The 16,679-nt window shown below is 46.3% G+C and overlaps 1 protein-coding gene across 1 annotated transcript in view; it reads right to left on the bottom strand.

The window, feature by feature from the left end:
• Positions 1–16,679, bottom strand: part of nhsa (Nance-Horan syndrome a (congenital cataracts and dental anomalies)) — a gene marked incomplete at both ends in the record, with an annotated part of 58,040 nt that overhangs the window by 40,909 nt on the left and 452 nt on the right. The gene's annotated exons all lie outside the window — the stretch shown is intronic.

Below are 16,679 nucleotides of genomic sequence, written 5' to 3'. Positions count from 1 at the left end.
TTAAAATATCTGTTAAAATGAATTATGTCTCATCACTTTACAAGAATTCTAAACTTTTTACAGTTATATTAATAAAATATGCAGACGAGTATTTTGAAATGACTCAAAGTCCAAACAGGCAAGTTGTTTAATATCTGGAATAAAACATGTGATTAAAAGGTGGCTTGGGTCGGCGACCCACAATGCACCAGATGTCACTCTCGCTGGTTTTTAGGGGCGGAGCTTGTGATTGAATATTAATTAGGGAGACAGATGCTTTGTCTTTGCTGGGATACGGGTCACCGGCAGCGACACCGACTTCACAGAAGTGTGGCCTCACAGGAGAGATTAGGACAGATTAAGGCTCTGAGGTCAGGTGGTGATGCGTTCGTTTCCCTGGGAGAAACAAACCTTTGTTTGTCAGGATGTGACCAACATCTTTTCATGTGAGGATGAAACCAGTTCAGATCCCCGTTGTCCTTCATGTGCTTTAGAATTAATACACACAAACATGAACAAAAACAAATCAATATCAAAATGCATGTTTTCATGTCATTTTTGTAAATATTTTAATTTAAAAAAGTAGATTAAAAAAGTAGATTTATATAAAATAAAAATAATTAAAAGAAAATAGATATTTTAATATAAAAACAAAATGAAGCGATAGTTGTTCCGATACCGATTCGAGTATCAGAAAAGACTGGTGCAGCCTAAAAAAACAACTGGTTTCTGAAAGTTAATTCCCGTTACACAGGAACAACAACAACAACAACAACAACAACACTGGCCCAGCTGGTGGGTTCGCACTGAGCATGTGCAGCAGAGAAGAGAAAGAACAACACTTCAAGAACCAAGAGGAAATAATCGTTGAATCAACCTGATCGTTAATCAAGTGTGACTGATCAAGTAGTGCACGTGTGTGTGTGGAAGTGTGTGTGTGTGTGTGTGTATGTGTGGAAGTGTGTGTGTGTGTGTGTGTGTGTGTGTGTGTGTGTGTGTGGAAGTGTGGAAGAAGTAGGAAGAATCCCCCTGTGCCGTGAAGGGCAGATTAAATACAACTTCATCACCAGGGGAGCAGATGATTATTTACTGACTGCACCTTTAAAGGAGGATTCACTCGCTGCAGACCTTAAACACATCCTCACTTCTTCACATCCTCACTTCCTCATTTCCTCACATCCTCACTTTCCCCCAAGTTTGCTGTGACATTCCCAAGCCTGACCCCTGACCTGCGTTGTGACATCATGAATCTCTTCTGAAAAGCTTCTTTGTGGCAACACGCTGGAGGAGCAACAGTCCGTCTCCAGCAACCCGTCGAATGCTCCGCCGATGAGTCCGCTTCCTGCTCACGGGCCTCAACGGCAACGGCAACGGCAACGAGTCGATAAGGAGGAAGAAAAGTCAACTGTGTCTGCAGCTGAAAAACGATTTATATTTAGAGAAAAACTAAAAGTGAAGTGAATGAGGCGAAGAAAAAACTGTGAGACCGACTTCTGCTGTCTGACTGTGTCGAGACCGGCAACGCTGCGTCACGCCAAGTCACGTCAACTTTACGCCACGCCAACTTTACGTCACGCCAACTTTACGTCACGTCAACTTTACGCCACGTCAACTTTACGTCACGTCAACTTTACGCCACGTCAACTTTACGTCACGCCAACTTTACGTCACGTCAACTTTACGTCACGTCAACTTTACGCCACATCACGTCAACTTTATGTCACACCAACTTTACGTCAACTTTACGTCACGTCAACTTTACGCCACATCACGTCAACTTTGTCACACCAACTTTACGTCACGCCAACTTTACGTCACGCCAACTTTACGTCAACTTTACGCCACATCACGTCAACTTTACGTCAACTTTACGTCACGCCAACTTTACGTCACGCCAACTTTACGTCAACTTTACGCCACATCACGTCAACTTTACGTCACGCCAACTTTACGCCACGTCATCGAAGCGACACTGAAGGTCTTGAAGTTCCACCTTGAACTCAAATGATATATAAACTTTTCTGGTGTCAACTTTTGTGATCACTGCATCCTTAGAGACGACAATATTTCAGAGTTATTCTAAAAAGAGCTTCAGGAGAAAATAAAAGAATGTTGGAAACTATCATTTATATCTTTTAATTCAACGAGCAATGAGTTGTATTCTAGCGGCAGAAAGGCGCAACAGTTAAATATCTGTTTATGTATCGCAAATAAGCAATATTCAACAATGTCAACACATATTTTACTAATATTCAAACCTGCACTAGTCAGAAACAATACAACCAAAAGACGACGTCAGATAATAAGAACATAAAGAGGATAAAAGTTTAAGAATGAAGACGAACAGAATATGCAGTAAAGTAAAGATGATTTCTTGACCTCGTGTTTTTCCACATAATGTCTGCAAAAACCCAAAAGACTTGAAGAGTGAATGAAGGCTCCGGGTTGTAGTCTGTGTTCATTCACGGTGGGATTCGAACCCCTGACCTTTGGGGTCAGTGCCGCCGCCGAGCAACAAAAGGGCCGCGCCCCCGAACGTGTACATTTCCCAGATGGGAGAGCGAGGAAGCAGCTGCTGCTGCGACGAGCTCGTCGCAGAAGAAGCTGCGACTCCTGTCTGCGGCTCATCGGGAGCCTTGTTGTCTAGAGGAGAAGAGTCAGGACCACAAGATAGAGATGTCGCTCTATTTATCCTCCAGAACTCGTCTTCTTTCATTCCAGAGGAGCGAAAACATTTATTTTACTACTTTGTCTGTTTGCGTCTCCTAGTTTCACCTAAAGCAACCATTACATAATGCCTCATTTGCATATTTAAACACAACATTTCATAAGACTTGCAATACAAAAAACAGTGGTCCTCATGTCAGGGATGAAGTTTCCCAGTGATATGTACGAGGTAAATGTCTCCCGCTCCACATGCATGCTCACAACCGTCTGTTCAGCATGAAATCCGAGCTGCGTGTGACGCAAGCCGATCCATCGAAGGGTTCGAGTTTTCACGCTAACTCGAGACGTCTGGAAGACATTCGATCCGACCGTAAATCCCGGCTCGTTGGCGGTTATTATGAATATCTTCACTCTCCCATAAGATAGGATAACTCCAGCTGCGTGGCGTCACGCGAGCTCCTGAATCCAACGCCGCCCCACGGATCAGGAGGATGGAGGTAAATCACTCCGATGCCTTCATCTTGGGTCGCTTCCCAGCGGCTCACATTCCTCAGGTGTTCTCGTGGCAGAGGTCACGAAAACCAGTCTGTGGGAAGAGAAACGGCTGAAGAACACGGCGATGGTGATCAACGGAGAGATTCACCTGCAACCTCACTTTCACCTCTTCCACGTTTGAGCCAAACAGGAAGTGTGTTTTCAAAAGAAAAGTCTTTTCTAAAAGGTGGGAATGTGCCACGAAAAAAACATATCAATGAAAAGGTTAAAGAAAAGTCCTTTCCAGAACGTCAGCGTCACGGCAACTGAACAACAACTTTACGTCACGGCAACTGAACGGCAACTTTATGCCACGGCAACTTTACGTCCTGCCAACTTTAGGCCACATCAACTTTACGTCAACTTTACATCACGTCAACTTTCTGTCACGCCAACTTTACGTCAAGTTAACTTTACATCATCTTTACGTCGTGCCAACTTTAGGCCACATCAACTTTATGCCACGGCAACTTTACGTCACGTTAACTTTACGTCACGGCAACTTTAGGCCACGTCAACTTTACGTCATGACAACTTTATGCCAAGCCAACTTTACATCAAGTTAACTTTACATCATCATTACGTCTCGCCAACTTTAGGCCACATCAACTTACCATCACATCAACTTTACGTCATGACAACTTTACGTCACGTCAACTTTACGTCATGACAACTTTACGTCACGTCAACTTTACGTCATGACAACTTTACGCAATGACAACTTTACGTCACGTCAACTTAAAAAAAGAAGCTTCTCATCTGGGATGCAGTGAACCACGGGAGGTAAAGTGATCCCAGTGAGTTTACGTATATTTTAAGAGCATATCTGGGGAGCATCTGGATCCCAGGTCTGATCCTCCTCCTGGCCTTGCCCTGCGGCGGCGGATCTCCTGCAGACTCTCCTCAGCGCTACGTTCCCTTCTGGCAGCTTGAGCACACAGATCTCCTGGCGGATCTCCAACATCAACAACTATCAAGGGGACGGGACACCAAACAGGGTGTGGGAATGTGAGGAGAAGAACCAACAACCTCTGGGAATGATTCACCTCGAGTGCAATGCTCTGTCTTCTTAAGCCCGACTTGACAAAAAGAAAAAGAGACGCAACAAAAGGCCATTGAAGGACAAACGGGACAAAGAGAAGCTTCCAGAGCGACAACACGAGATAACGCCTGCTCTATTTTTACACCATAACTAGTGCGTATGAGCAGGTTTTTAAACACAGGAAGACACAGAAACAGGGAAGGTGGTGGTTTGTTCTTTTTACTCATTCAGTGGAAAGACCAACAGATGTTCAGGGTTTCAGGAGTTTTCTTTAGTTTCTGTCCAGTTTGAAAGAAGTTTGTTTTACAACGATCGGCGAGGTAAAATAGCTGTTTCTGTCAACGGAGACCGGTGTCTCTGAGGGGAAAGTATAATGTCTGTTTCTTTTCAATGGTTTATATTTGTCATTCTAGTCCCAATTTGATACATAGAAAAGAAAACAACAACAACAAGTTGGTGTGTTTTGCGATATGATGAGAGAGCTAAAATAACTGTTTCTGTCAACGGAGACCGGTGTCTCTGAGGAGAGAATAGAACGTCTGTTTCTCTCACGTCTATCTCTGTAAATTAGATATTTTTTTAAACCAGATTTGCCGATTTTTGGAAAGATGAACAAAGACGGTTTAGACGTGTTTGTTTATGTCCAGTTTGAAACATCAGCGTGCTAAAATGTTTCCTGGCTGGAGTCTGGTGGTTTTAACTGTATGTTCCGTACGTTAATAAATTACAATTATTGTCCAAAACCCCTGTTGATCGTATTGATTACATGATCACTTCAGTGAGCATCACATGACACCATCGTGTCCAACCTGGTGTCACGCTTCCTTCCCTGCATACTTGTGCCTACAGTCATTTATCCTGAATGCGACTGTGACCTTCATCCCTGAAGACAAAAGACACATGTTGGTGGGTACTTTGTCCCGTTTGTTAGGGGCTTCAGTGACGGGGTCAAAGTTCAAATCCTTGATATGGATAAAACAACAGAGCCCCTCCTCCCTGTGTCCTTAAACCAAGAGATCAGACACCCGTAATCTCCATTGTCCCGTCCTCGGTAGACCTCAGGGCCCTCACCGTGGCCCACTTTACCAAGCGGGGCCATCTGCAGAGCCCCAGATGGCCCCGGCCACGTCTCGCGGGTTCCCACTTGCAATGCGGAGGGTTAACAACCGGACAGGAGCTCGGGTTCTTCAACGGAGACGAGGAATCCAAACACAGACGAGCGAGAAAAGAAAAAGCTGAGAAACTGTTGCTGCTTCAGATAAGCCGTCGTAATCCGCCTCGGTATGCGGTTTATTATGTTTTCCAGGTCCAGAACAACACAGCAGCTTCCCCCACTCTGTATCTACACCTTCATCACAACCTCTCTACACACTGCACATGCTTTCATTTCAGTGTTATTCCCATCCGGCAGAATAAAACGGTCTTTGATCCGCCTCGAAAGGTGCTTTCAAAATAAAACACACTGCTCTAAAAATCACCAAACAAACAGCAACATCTTCTTCTTCATCATCTTCTTCTTCTTCTTCGGGCCAACTGAAAAACAAGCCGACGCCTTTATGGCCGGAATGAATAAAGAAATCATCAAGGTGATAAATGTAGTTTGAGAGCGAACAAACAAGAGGGGCAATAAAAAAACACTGAATGAGACTTTGAGGGCGCGTCGTGAAGGAATTCAAATCAATGGCCGTCAGCGTTGTTCTTCCCTTGAGGCAACGTGCTGCCGGGGCAACTGTGCAAACACCGGCTGAATGGAGAGACTTCCTACTGATTCACAGGAATCCTGTGACCCTGAGCATGGCGGCCGCGACCTTGACCCCGCCGCGGAGGTGAGAGCGCGGCTCCGATGGGCGAGTGCGAGCTTTGTGTTTCCTCAATGGAGGAGGTAATGAGTCACACACACAAAAACTTCCCAGCAGCCGGCCAGCTGGCACGAAGCTCGCCGCCACAAAAGAGATCTGAGAGGGCCGCCGGCCGGCCGCCGCCCGGCGCGGGTCCGTTTCAGCGCGGCGGCCATTCAAAGCCCCGCTTTGCATTTTGTGCCTTTTATGTGCTTCTGTTTCTAGAGGGATCGTCTGACTCGCAGAGCGTCCGGGGAGCCGGGTGGCCTTTCAATTGAGCCGGTTCTGTTCAAGCCGACAAAAAAAAATGACCTTGAGCTTCGAGAATTCCAATCGGACGGCTCTAAAACGCACCGGGGCGCTACTGGACCCACATTGGGCCACATTGGGCCACATTGGGGTCAGCTTCGGGTCGGTCTCGTCCAGCATTTGTAACTTTATCTGAGATACAAAGTTTCAATCCGTGTAGAAATCAGACTCAAACTTTAGTCGCTGAGCTCCTTCAGAACCACGACATCAGAGATCCACATCGTCTTTATTATAAAGACGTATGAGAACAGGAAACACAGGTCTGGTTACAGTTGAGCAGCTATCCTGCAGGAGGGGAGAGAGCTGCACGAGCTCCAGGCCGACGGCCAACAGATGGTTCTGATCAGCTGGTACCGACCCGGCAGCACCTTCACCCATCCAGCTACCATTCGGGAAGCAGCCCGAGGGAAGGACGACTGGCCGTCTATTAGTTCTGTTCAACAGGCCTTTCCCATAGATGACTCGACAGAAAAAAATATCTATTTTCAGGAACTATTTCTGTGGATAAGCCACAGGACTCAGACTGTTGATCTTGTTGGAACCCGTATCAAAGAGTTTCGGACGCATGAACCGATGCACACGGAGAGACGAGGTCGCGTTTCAAGGGAAAACAAAAGGGAAAGCTGCGCCGCTGACGCGACCTTTTGGCTTCACTGTTACGCAACCTGTGTGTGAGAGGATTACTCACGCACGGATTCCTGTCTGGACTCATATTTGTGGTTCTTTTCTTTGGAATAATTGTTACGTTTCCAGGCCATTCCCTGCAGATTGTATCAGTTTGTCCTCCGTAGATAAGGAAAGAGATTTATGGAACACTGAGACTGAGAATGAAGCATAAACCCTCCCAGTGAGTCTCTCTGTGACTGGTTGCCAGCACAGACTGGGCAACTCATCACTACGATGGCGGACATCAAACTGGGTTCGTCCCAATTATTATTTCCTAGTTTAATTCCCAGTCCCTCCCTCCCAATAAGCTCAGTGGTGAGCGTGGACACACTCGATGCTTCTCCATTGTACGGTAAACAAGCTCGTTCAGGTGGAATTATCGTCTGTTTTATAAAGACCGACTGTGTGGCTTCTTTGTGGGAAGCCAACAATGCGGCGACTCATTGGATGCGTGTCTTCAGAGCTCAGATGTCGGGGGGCGTCGCCTCCACGCCTGAACTCCAGCGAGCTCCCAGAGAGCAACGCTGGGATCGGTCTTCGCCGTGAGAATCTCCTCCTCAGAAACACGTGGAAGAGATTGATGGAGAGATCGGGTTTCCTGTTTTCTCATCATCACATTGGTGCTACGTGACCAGAGCGAAGAGGACAAGAGCAGTGGTAGTAGAAAAACTACAACAACCAGAATGCACTGGGCCTGTGTGCCCTCTTCTTCCTCTGTACCAGGGGGCGACTCCTCTGGTTGTATAGAAGTCTATGCTTCATGTGTTAAAGCTGCATTCTCTCTCCTGACCACCAGGGGGCGACTCCAGAGACGTATACAGCGTCTCTACGTCACTCCTCCTCAGTCCATATATGGTCACTTCCTGTTCACTGGTTGCAGAGAAAACAAGATGGCGACGGCCAAAACGCTGAACTGGAGGCTTCAAAACGTCCTCAAACCAACGAGTGTTGTCAACTATGTCCACTATATATATATATATATATATATATATATATATATATATATATATATATATATATATATATATATATATATATATATATATATATATATATATATATATATATAGAGCCAGAATCACATCGCTGGAAAAAGCAGCACACACATTGGAGAGCAGGTCATCCACTCTTTACTGTCGCAGGATGGTCTCCTCCCAGAGGGACCGGCTGGGTCCCAAAATAAGAAACTGGGATGCAGAGAGAGAGAGAGAGAGAGAGAGCGAGAGCGAGAGAGAGAGAGAGAGAGAGAGAGAGACCTAGAAGCTCAGAGGCAGAAGAGAAGAACAAAGTACAACCAAAATGCCTGAGGGAGCGCAGCAGGCACAGACATTACTGGCAAGAATAAAAGATGGATCCGGATGGCGAGGAAATATCCCAGAGGAGGAAGAGGAGGAGGAAGAGGAGGAGGGTATAAAAATGAAGAGCAGGAGGGTGAACTTGAAGCGAGCTTTACAGCTAAATGAGAGTTGGACCCTCAGATCTCAGCGAGCGTCTCGGTTCCTCTGAAAGTCTGTGAATGAACAGAAGAACTCAACAAAACCGGCCAGGCTAGCCGTTTCTAGCCTTTATGCTAAGCTAACGTGTTTATAAACAGCGTGGAGGGCGACATCGCTCCTCTGATCTCGCTTTCAAACGATTCCCACAACCTTTTTCCTTCAGATAAAAGGGTTGCATCTTTAAATATCCGGTTTCGTCAGCAGACTGAACCTGAACTCCGCCCACCTTCAACACCTTCCACAGGTGTGTTCTCTTGTGGAGTGTGTGTGTGTGTGTGTGTGTGTGTGTCGGTCGGATGATTGATGAAACTCTTTCAACTTAAAAAACCCGCCGTCTGGAGGTGAGGGGAGTTCACATTCCAGGCGGTCCCAGTCTAAACACCTGCACAGCAAAGACCACACACCTCCTTCCTGTTTAGAGGATCCAAGGTTTCTGAACCTCAGGTTTGACTCAACGTCAACATGAAGCGTTCCTATTGGCTGACGAGCGAGGGGGGTTTCATATCAGGTTCTCCGATCCTTTATCTCTCACTTCCTCACAACCTCTCAGCAGAGAGCGAGTCGATGACTTTCTAAGAGCGAGAAAAATAAAAAAATATGACTTCAAAATAAAGATCTTCCCTTCCGGCAAAGATCCCGAGATGCGTCTTAACGTTTCCTTTCAAACTGATTCCATTGCGTAATATTTAAGTCTGTCTTTGTGCGGCTGGGGGAGGGGCTGAGGAGATCAGATCATTTAAAAGACAAACGCCTGAGTCGGGAGAGGAGATCCACGCAGGTGGCCCTGAGACGCTTCTGGCCGGACAAAGAAAAGCTTTACTGGCTCCGGGCCGTCAATGTTTCCTGCAGGTTGCCACGGAAGAGGAATGCGGTGACGAGGTTGTAAACGGCTACAGTACCGTATTTATTTAAATAACCTTCCAGTCTCAGCCGCAGTATTGAGAAATACAGCCACATGTGGGCTCAGACAGAAGTCTGAGCAGATGTTGTGGAGAATATGTCTGAAGGATGAAGGGGTGACGAGGTCACATGACCTTTATTCTGAAATCACAATGACCTTTATTCTGAAATCACAAGCAATAAACTGTTTCTGCAGAGAAGATGACTACAAGATACAACCATAACTGTGGGGTTGTATGTGAAGGGGTGACTCCTCTGGTTGTATAGAAGTCTATGCTTCATGTGTTAAAGCTGCATTCTCTTTCCTGACCACCAGGGGGTTACTCCTCTGGTTGTATAGAAGTCTATATAAATGACTCTACTTCTCTTGATGTATTCCCTCAGTAAACATTGTAAACATGAGTTTATGTCTCAATCTCTAGTTTCAAGTCTTCTTCAATACAGCATGATGTTCATTTAGTAATTTATGGTCATTTAGAGTCAAACAGACACTTTAGGGCGGGGCTACAAGGTGATTGACAGGTCGACACCAGAGACGTATACGGATGAACAGTCTGTGTTTGAGACTCACTGCAGCTCCATGAGGAAGTAATAAACTAACTTATCTGTTCACGGCTCACTGACGACCTCCGCTTGACTTTGAGGGTTTACATCCCGTCATCGCTCATGTCAGACGGTACAGCCGCTCTGATTGGCTGCTCAGGTCTTCAGAAGCCCTGATGAGCACGATGGGGGCGGATCTTTGGCTCTTTGTGTTTTTGAAGGGGGTCAGCAGGCTTTGCGGTCACGGGGTCACGGGGTCAACTCCCTCTGCACTCCATAAAGAGTAATGACTCCTGGGGAATGTTGTTATATAAAACACCTCGGGGGCGGAGCTTATCGTGGAAGCCGGAAAACAAACAATCCAGACCCACAACAAACAACCAGGACCTTAACTTCCTCTGAGGAACCTGAAGAAACCCTCATGTGTTCCTCTGAGGAACCTGAAGAGGTTCTGCAGAGAGCCTTGAGGTTCTGCAGAGAGCCTTGAGGTTCTGCAGAGAGCCTTGAGGGTCTGCAGAGAGCCTTGAGGGTCTGCAGAGGCCCTTGAGGTTCTGCAGAGAGCCTTGAGGGTCTGCAGAGGCCCTTGAGGTTCTGCAGAGAGCCTTGAGGTTCTGCAGAGAGCCTTGAGGTTCTGCAGAGAGCCTTGAGGTTCTGCAGAGAGCCTTGAGGGTCTGCAGAGGCCCTTGAGGTTCTGCAGAGAGCCTTGAGGTTCTGCAGAGAGCCTTGAGGGTCTGCAGAGGCCCTTGAGGTTCTGCAGAGAGCCTTGAGGTTCTGCAGAGGCCCTTGAGGGTCTGCAGAGGCCCTTGAGGTTCTGCAGAGGCCCTTGAGGTTCTGCAGAGGCCCTTGAGGGTCTGCAGAGGCCCTTGAGGTTCTCTCGTGGCGGGTCCCGCCACAGGAATGTAGAACTGTGATCACACACATTTTTCTTCAAGCGTCAGCGATGCAAAACCTTCATTTGAACAAAACGTCTCCTTTGATAAACACACACACCCTTTAACTCCGGTTCCCCTAATCACACCAGCCACCCAGGACAGTTTAAGGGTGTGTGTGTGTGTGTGTGTGTGTGTGTGTGTGTGTGTTGTGGTTTCCTCGTCACCAGCTCTCTGGAATGCTTGACTTGACAAGCAGAAAACCACTTCAATGAGCGAGAAGCATGCACAGCTAATGGAGAGTGTGTGTGTGTGTGTGTGTGTGTGTGTGTGTGTGTGTGTGACTCAGATTATTTCCTGTTATTAACGTGTTTATCAGAGTCGTGAAGGTGATCCGAGTGAAAGTGAAGTAAACAACAACATGACGTCACATGACGCTTCATCTCCAGCTGACGTGTTTTATGATGAATACATGAATACATGAATGCATGAATGCATCATCGATATGAAATGACCACGATGGTTTGTTTGCTCAACTAAAGATTATACATTCTTCATTAGACATTAAATGTATCAGAAAGTAGTGAAAGTTTTCGATCAGCGTTCAAAGAATCCATCAAATATTTATATTTAAGACGCTGAAATCAGAGAACCAATTACTGGATCATAAACAGTTTAATATTCGCTGCAGCTCAGAATAAATCAGCTCTGTGCTTGTTCTGACCAATCCCGATGTCTGTATGTATGATGTCATCACGATAGAAGACGACTTGTTATCACATTGAATCATCATCATCATCATCATCATCATCATCATCATCATCATCGTCTTCTGCTGGACCTACTTCCTGACGGTGTTGTTGCCCCGAGGCGATCCCCATAGCGGAGGCTGCTCGCTGTCTGGGCCGTCCCACTGTCTGTGTGGGCGGGGGGGAGGGGTTTAGGGGGCGGGGCTACGAGGGGCGGGGCTACGAGCGGGCCTTTGAAGAGCGCTCTGTAATTATCCGGGTACGATATCAGCGGCAGGTTGTCTGGACCTGCAGAAGTCTGCTCACGGTTCTGATGATGACAGAGACGAAGAGCGGCTCTTTGAAGGCTTTGTTCTCGGAAGATGCAGCGGGTTCCTCCTCATCTGTTCCCTATGTTCCCTCCACATCGGTTCCCTATGTTCCCTCCTCATCGGTTCCCTATGTTCCCTCCTCATCTGTTCCCTATGTTCCCTCCTCATCGGTTCCCTATGTTCCCTCCTCATCGGTTCCCTATGTTCCCTCCTCATCGGTTCCCTATGTTCCCTCCTCATCGGTTCCCTATGTTCCCTCCTCATCGGTTCCCTATGTTCCCTCCTCATCGGTTCCCTATGTTCCCTCCTCATCGGTTCCCTATGTTCCCTCCACATCGGTTCCCTATGTTCCCTCCACATCGGTTCCCTATGTTCCCTCCACATCGGTTCCCTATGTTCCCTCCTCATCGGTTCCCTCCTCATCGGTTCCCTATGTTCCCTCCTCATCGGTTCCCTATGTTCCCTCCTCATCTGTTCCCTATGTTCCCTCCTCATCGGTTCCCTATGTTCCCTCCACATCGGTTCCCTATGTTCCCTCCACATCGGTTCCCTATGTTCCCTCCTCATCGGTTCCCTATGTTCCCTCCTCATCGGTTCCCTATGTTCCCTCCTCATCGGTTCCCTATGTTCCCTCCACATCGGTTCCCTATGTTCCCTCCTCATCGGTTCCCTATGTTCCCTCCTCATCGGTTCCCTCCTCATCGGTTCCCTATGTTCCCTCCTCATCGGTTCCCTCCTCATCGGTTCCCTATGTTCCCTCCTCATCTGTTCCCTATGTTCCCTCCTCATCGGTTCCCTATGTTCCCTCCACATCGGTTCCCTATGTTCCCTCCTCATCGGTTCCCTATGTTCCCTCCTCATCGGTTCCCTATGTTCCCTCCTCATCGGTTCCCTATGTTCCCTCCTCATCGGTTCCCTATGTTCCCTCCTCATCGGTTCCCTATGTTCCCTCCACATCGGTTCCCTATGTTCCCTCCTCATTGGTTCCCTATGTTCCCTCCACATCGGTTCCCTATGTTCCCTCCTCATCGGTTCCCTATGTTCCCTCCTCATCGGTTCCCTCCTCATCGGTTCCCTATGTTCCCTCCTCATCTGTTCCCTATGTTCCCTCCTCATCTGTTCCCTAAACATCTCACTTTGTACGCAGACACTTCCTCCTCCTCACCACCAGGGGGCGATCACACAAAGAAATGAGAGGAATGAAGAAGACGAGGAGAGTAACTCAGACTGAAGGAGTAACCACTAAACTCCATGAACCAACCTCCACTACAGAGAGGATTATAATTATAAACTCATATCTCATATTCATAAACTACTTTATTATCTTTAAATAAACCAAAAGAGAAACAAGTAAAGTATTAAATGTGTTGTAAAGAAACTAAGGTTGAATATCCTGAATGATGTTTCTCCTCATATTAATGTTCTCTCTTCAGTTATTATTGTTTGTGCACTTATCAAAATATATATATTCCGTTTTTTAGGCTGACAGATGAAACAAAAATAGCCTCTGCATTTAAATTGATTTATTAATTACTGATAAAACCTTCATTAGCTGCAGCCGCCATGGATTGACCTCGACCTCACTTAGTGGATCAGTGGTGAGCGGGTCGATGGCAGCGGAGAGGCGGGGACTACAGGACTACAGGACCACAGAACTACAGGACTACAGAACTACAGAACCACAGGACCGTACAGGACGGGGACTACAAAACTACAGGACCGTACAGGACGGGGACTACAGGACTGTGCAGGACGCAGCGCCCCGGGGCTCGAACACGCGGCCCTGCGTCCCGCTGTGAAGCGTAACACGGAGAAGAGCTAAAGCCAATGTGACAGTTCATAATCCACGAGAGGAATATTACAGCTCAGTCAGGCGGCCGGTTGATACCTCAGTTATTAAAATAAATGTTTCATCTTAAAGATGAAGATATTGATCCTGGTGAACATTACTGTTATAATCTGGAGAATGATTCTAACTGATTATACATATTATATTATACATATTATATATATGATGTTTGAATGCAGCTCTTCTCTTATCTCCCTCTAAAGGTCTACTGAGTGGAGCTGAGAGATTTTCCTCTGTTTAGATTGAGTCTGGAGCCTGTTGAAGGAATGTGGTCACACACACACACACACACACACACACACACACACACACACACACACACACACACACACACACACACACACACACACGCACAGCCGGTGTAACCTAAGACCAGCAGAGCTCTAACGTGGGACACAACGCAGCTCTGATGGTCGTCACACACAGTGATGTGTGTGTGTGTGTGTGTGTGTGTGTGTGTGTGTGAGAGAGGCCGATGATGAGAAAGAAGTCAGAGACAACTTCTTCCTCATTGACGACATTTTCCTGAACAAGATATTCTGTTTTCTGACTATATTTCCACCGAGTTGTTTCCAGTTCTGCAGAAGTGTGTGTGTGTGTGTGTGTGTGTGTGTGTGTGTGTGTGTGTGTGTGTGTGTGTGTGTGTGTGTGTGTGCAACCACCATAGATGGCAAAATCAAAAAATTACATTGAGAATTGTTGACGGTTTAGCCGGATTTATGAATCATCGATGGTCAGCAATTGTTTAAAAACAAGATTCATATTGTGATTTCTTTCTCTCTCTCTCATATATATATATATATATATATATATATATATATATATATATATATATATATATATATATATCGTGCAGCTGGTGCTGTTGATAAAGACTTAGCGGCTCCAGAAGTGAAACAGACTCTTCACACAACTAAAATATCCACAGCGGCTCAGCAGCAGCTTGTGATCAACCAATAAGATCCATATCTGATATCCATGCATCGTCCAATATGGAGGATGCGTCACAGTGGGGACCAATCACAACAGAGTACTAAGACCTGCAACATGTTCACTGCACCTGGTAAACGTGGGAACTTCCCCGTGAACTTTCCACAGAGTTTAATCACAGGACTTTCTTCTCGTGCTGCATAACAATACAAATACTTATTATTTAAATATCGTCAAGGCGACTTGCGTGATTAACACTTTGCAAAAAAACTACGACATGGCACTTTTTGGAGTTAGTTGTAAGAGTTTAAGTAGAAAACTGCACTTTAAAATAAAATAAAAATAATTGCATTGGTGTCCTTTTATTTAAATAGTTTTATTTTAAGTCAGATTACTTAAAGTAGCAGAAAGCATCCGATAAGTCAATTAAAAGTTATATTTGTTATCGTGATATTTAACAACCTCATTTGCATATTGTCCTCACATCTTGTGGCTCTACTTTATGAAACACGGATCTGACTCAGCGGGCCCAGATTATTAACACGAGTCTGTTAGAAACAGAACCATGAGGAACCGGTCAGAACCATGAGGGACGGGTCAGAACCATGAGGAACCGGTCAGAACCATGAGGGACAGGTCAGAACCATGAGGGACGGGTCAGAACCATGAGGGACGGGTCAGAACCGGTCAGAACCATGAGGAACCGGTCAGAACCATGAGGGATGGGTCAGAACCGGTCAGAACCATGAGGAACCGGTCAGAACCAGATCTTAGCAGAGACCCGGCCCAGCAGCAGCTCGGCGGTCCAGAGACGGCTCAGCAGCTCTGCAGACGTCTATAAACCGGCTCTAAGAGGGTCAGGTCCTGTTTCTGATCAATACCTGCAGGCGACTACATCCCAGACCACCAGACCAGAGGGGGGGCATGCTGGGACCCGCTGAACCTCAACTCTAACGGGGTGATACACTGGGCCTTGGGGGGCTGGGAGAGGGGGGGGGGGGTCGCTGGGAGCCAAGAGGCTTGCGGGTCCCCTAAGTGCTTCCTGGAGAGTTTAAATAGAAACCCCCCACCTGTCACTCAAAGGGGGGCGAGGAGAGACCAGGAGAGACCAGGAGAGACCAGGGGACCCCATGCAGACCCAGACCCCATGCAGACCCAGACCTCATGCAGACCCAGACCCCATGAAGGCCAGACCTCATGCAGACCCAGACCTCATGCAGACCCAGACCTCATGCAGACCCAGACCCCATGCAGACCCAGACCCCATGAAGGCCAGACCTCATGCAGACCCAGACCTCATGCAGACCCAGACCTCATGCAGACCCAGACCTCATGCAGACCCAGACCTCATGAAGGCCAGACCCCATGCAGACCCAGACCACATCGGGGTCTTCAGGGTAATGAATTCTCACCGTGGACCAAACAAAGTTCAACATGAAGCAGCACAACTTGTGTTTCTGTCAATAATCAATATTATCATATCAGAGACACGTGAACTATTGATGAGGTCAGAGAGACGCCGGTAATAACAATAATGCAATAATGCAATAGTTATACATGTTGGTTTGTATAAAGATTTTACAATCAGTAAAAAAAAAAAATCAATAATAATTAAAATGTTATCCTGTCAAAGCAGAAATCCCCAAAAAGACAAAAACTAAAACCTGTCTTTCTGTTATAAATATTCATACATATATTCATATTCTTCTCACGACAATTAATTCTGACATCGATCGTATTTGTAAAGATTTAACATTATTAAAGAAAATAAGAAAAGTATACAAATATATTTAAATCATGAATTTGATACATAACTTTAACCTGAAGAGTAAACGTTGATACTTTGTTGCTTCAAGTCCCTTCATATCTGCATGTTTATCATATTCTGTGTTCTTGTTGTTTGATGTCATGTAGGGACGCAAAGTGTTTATTGACTTTAATTTAAATAAAAGCAGCAGTGTGTTACCTGCAGCGTGTTAAAGCGGAACACGCCCCTG

This window comes from Taurulus bubalis (genome assembly GCF_910589615.1).
Source record: "Taurulus bubalis genome assembly, chromosome: 7".
Taxonomy (NCBI): domain Eukaryota; kingdom Metazoa; phylum Chordata; class Actinopteri; order Perciformes; family Cottidae; genus Taurulus; species Taurulus bubalis.
This window is presented reverse-complemented; position numbering and strand designations above follow the sequence as displayed.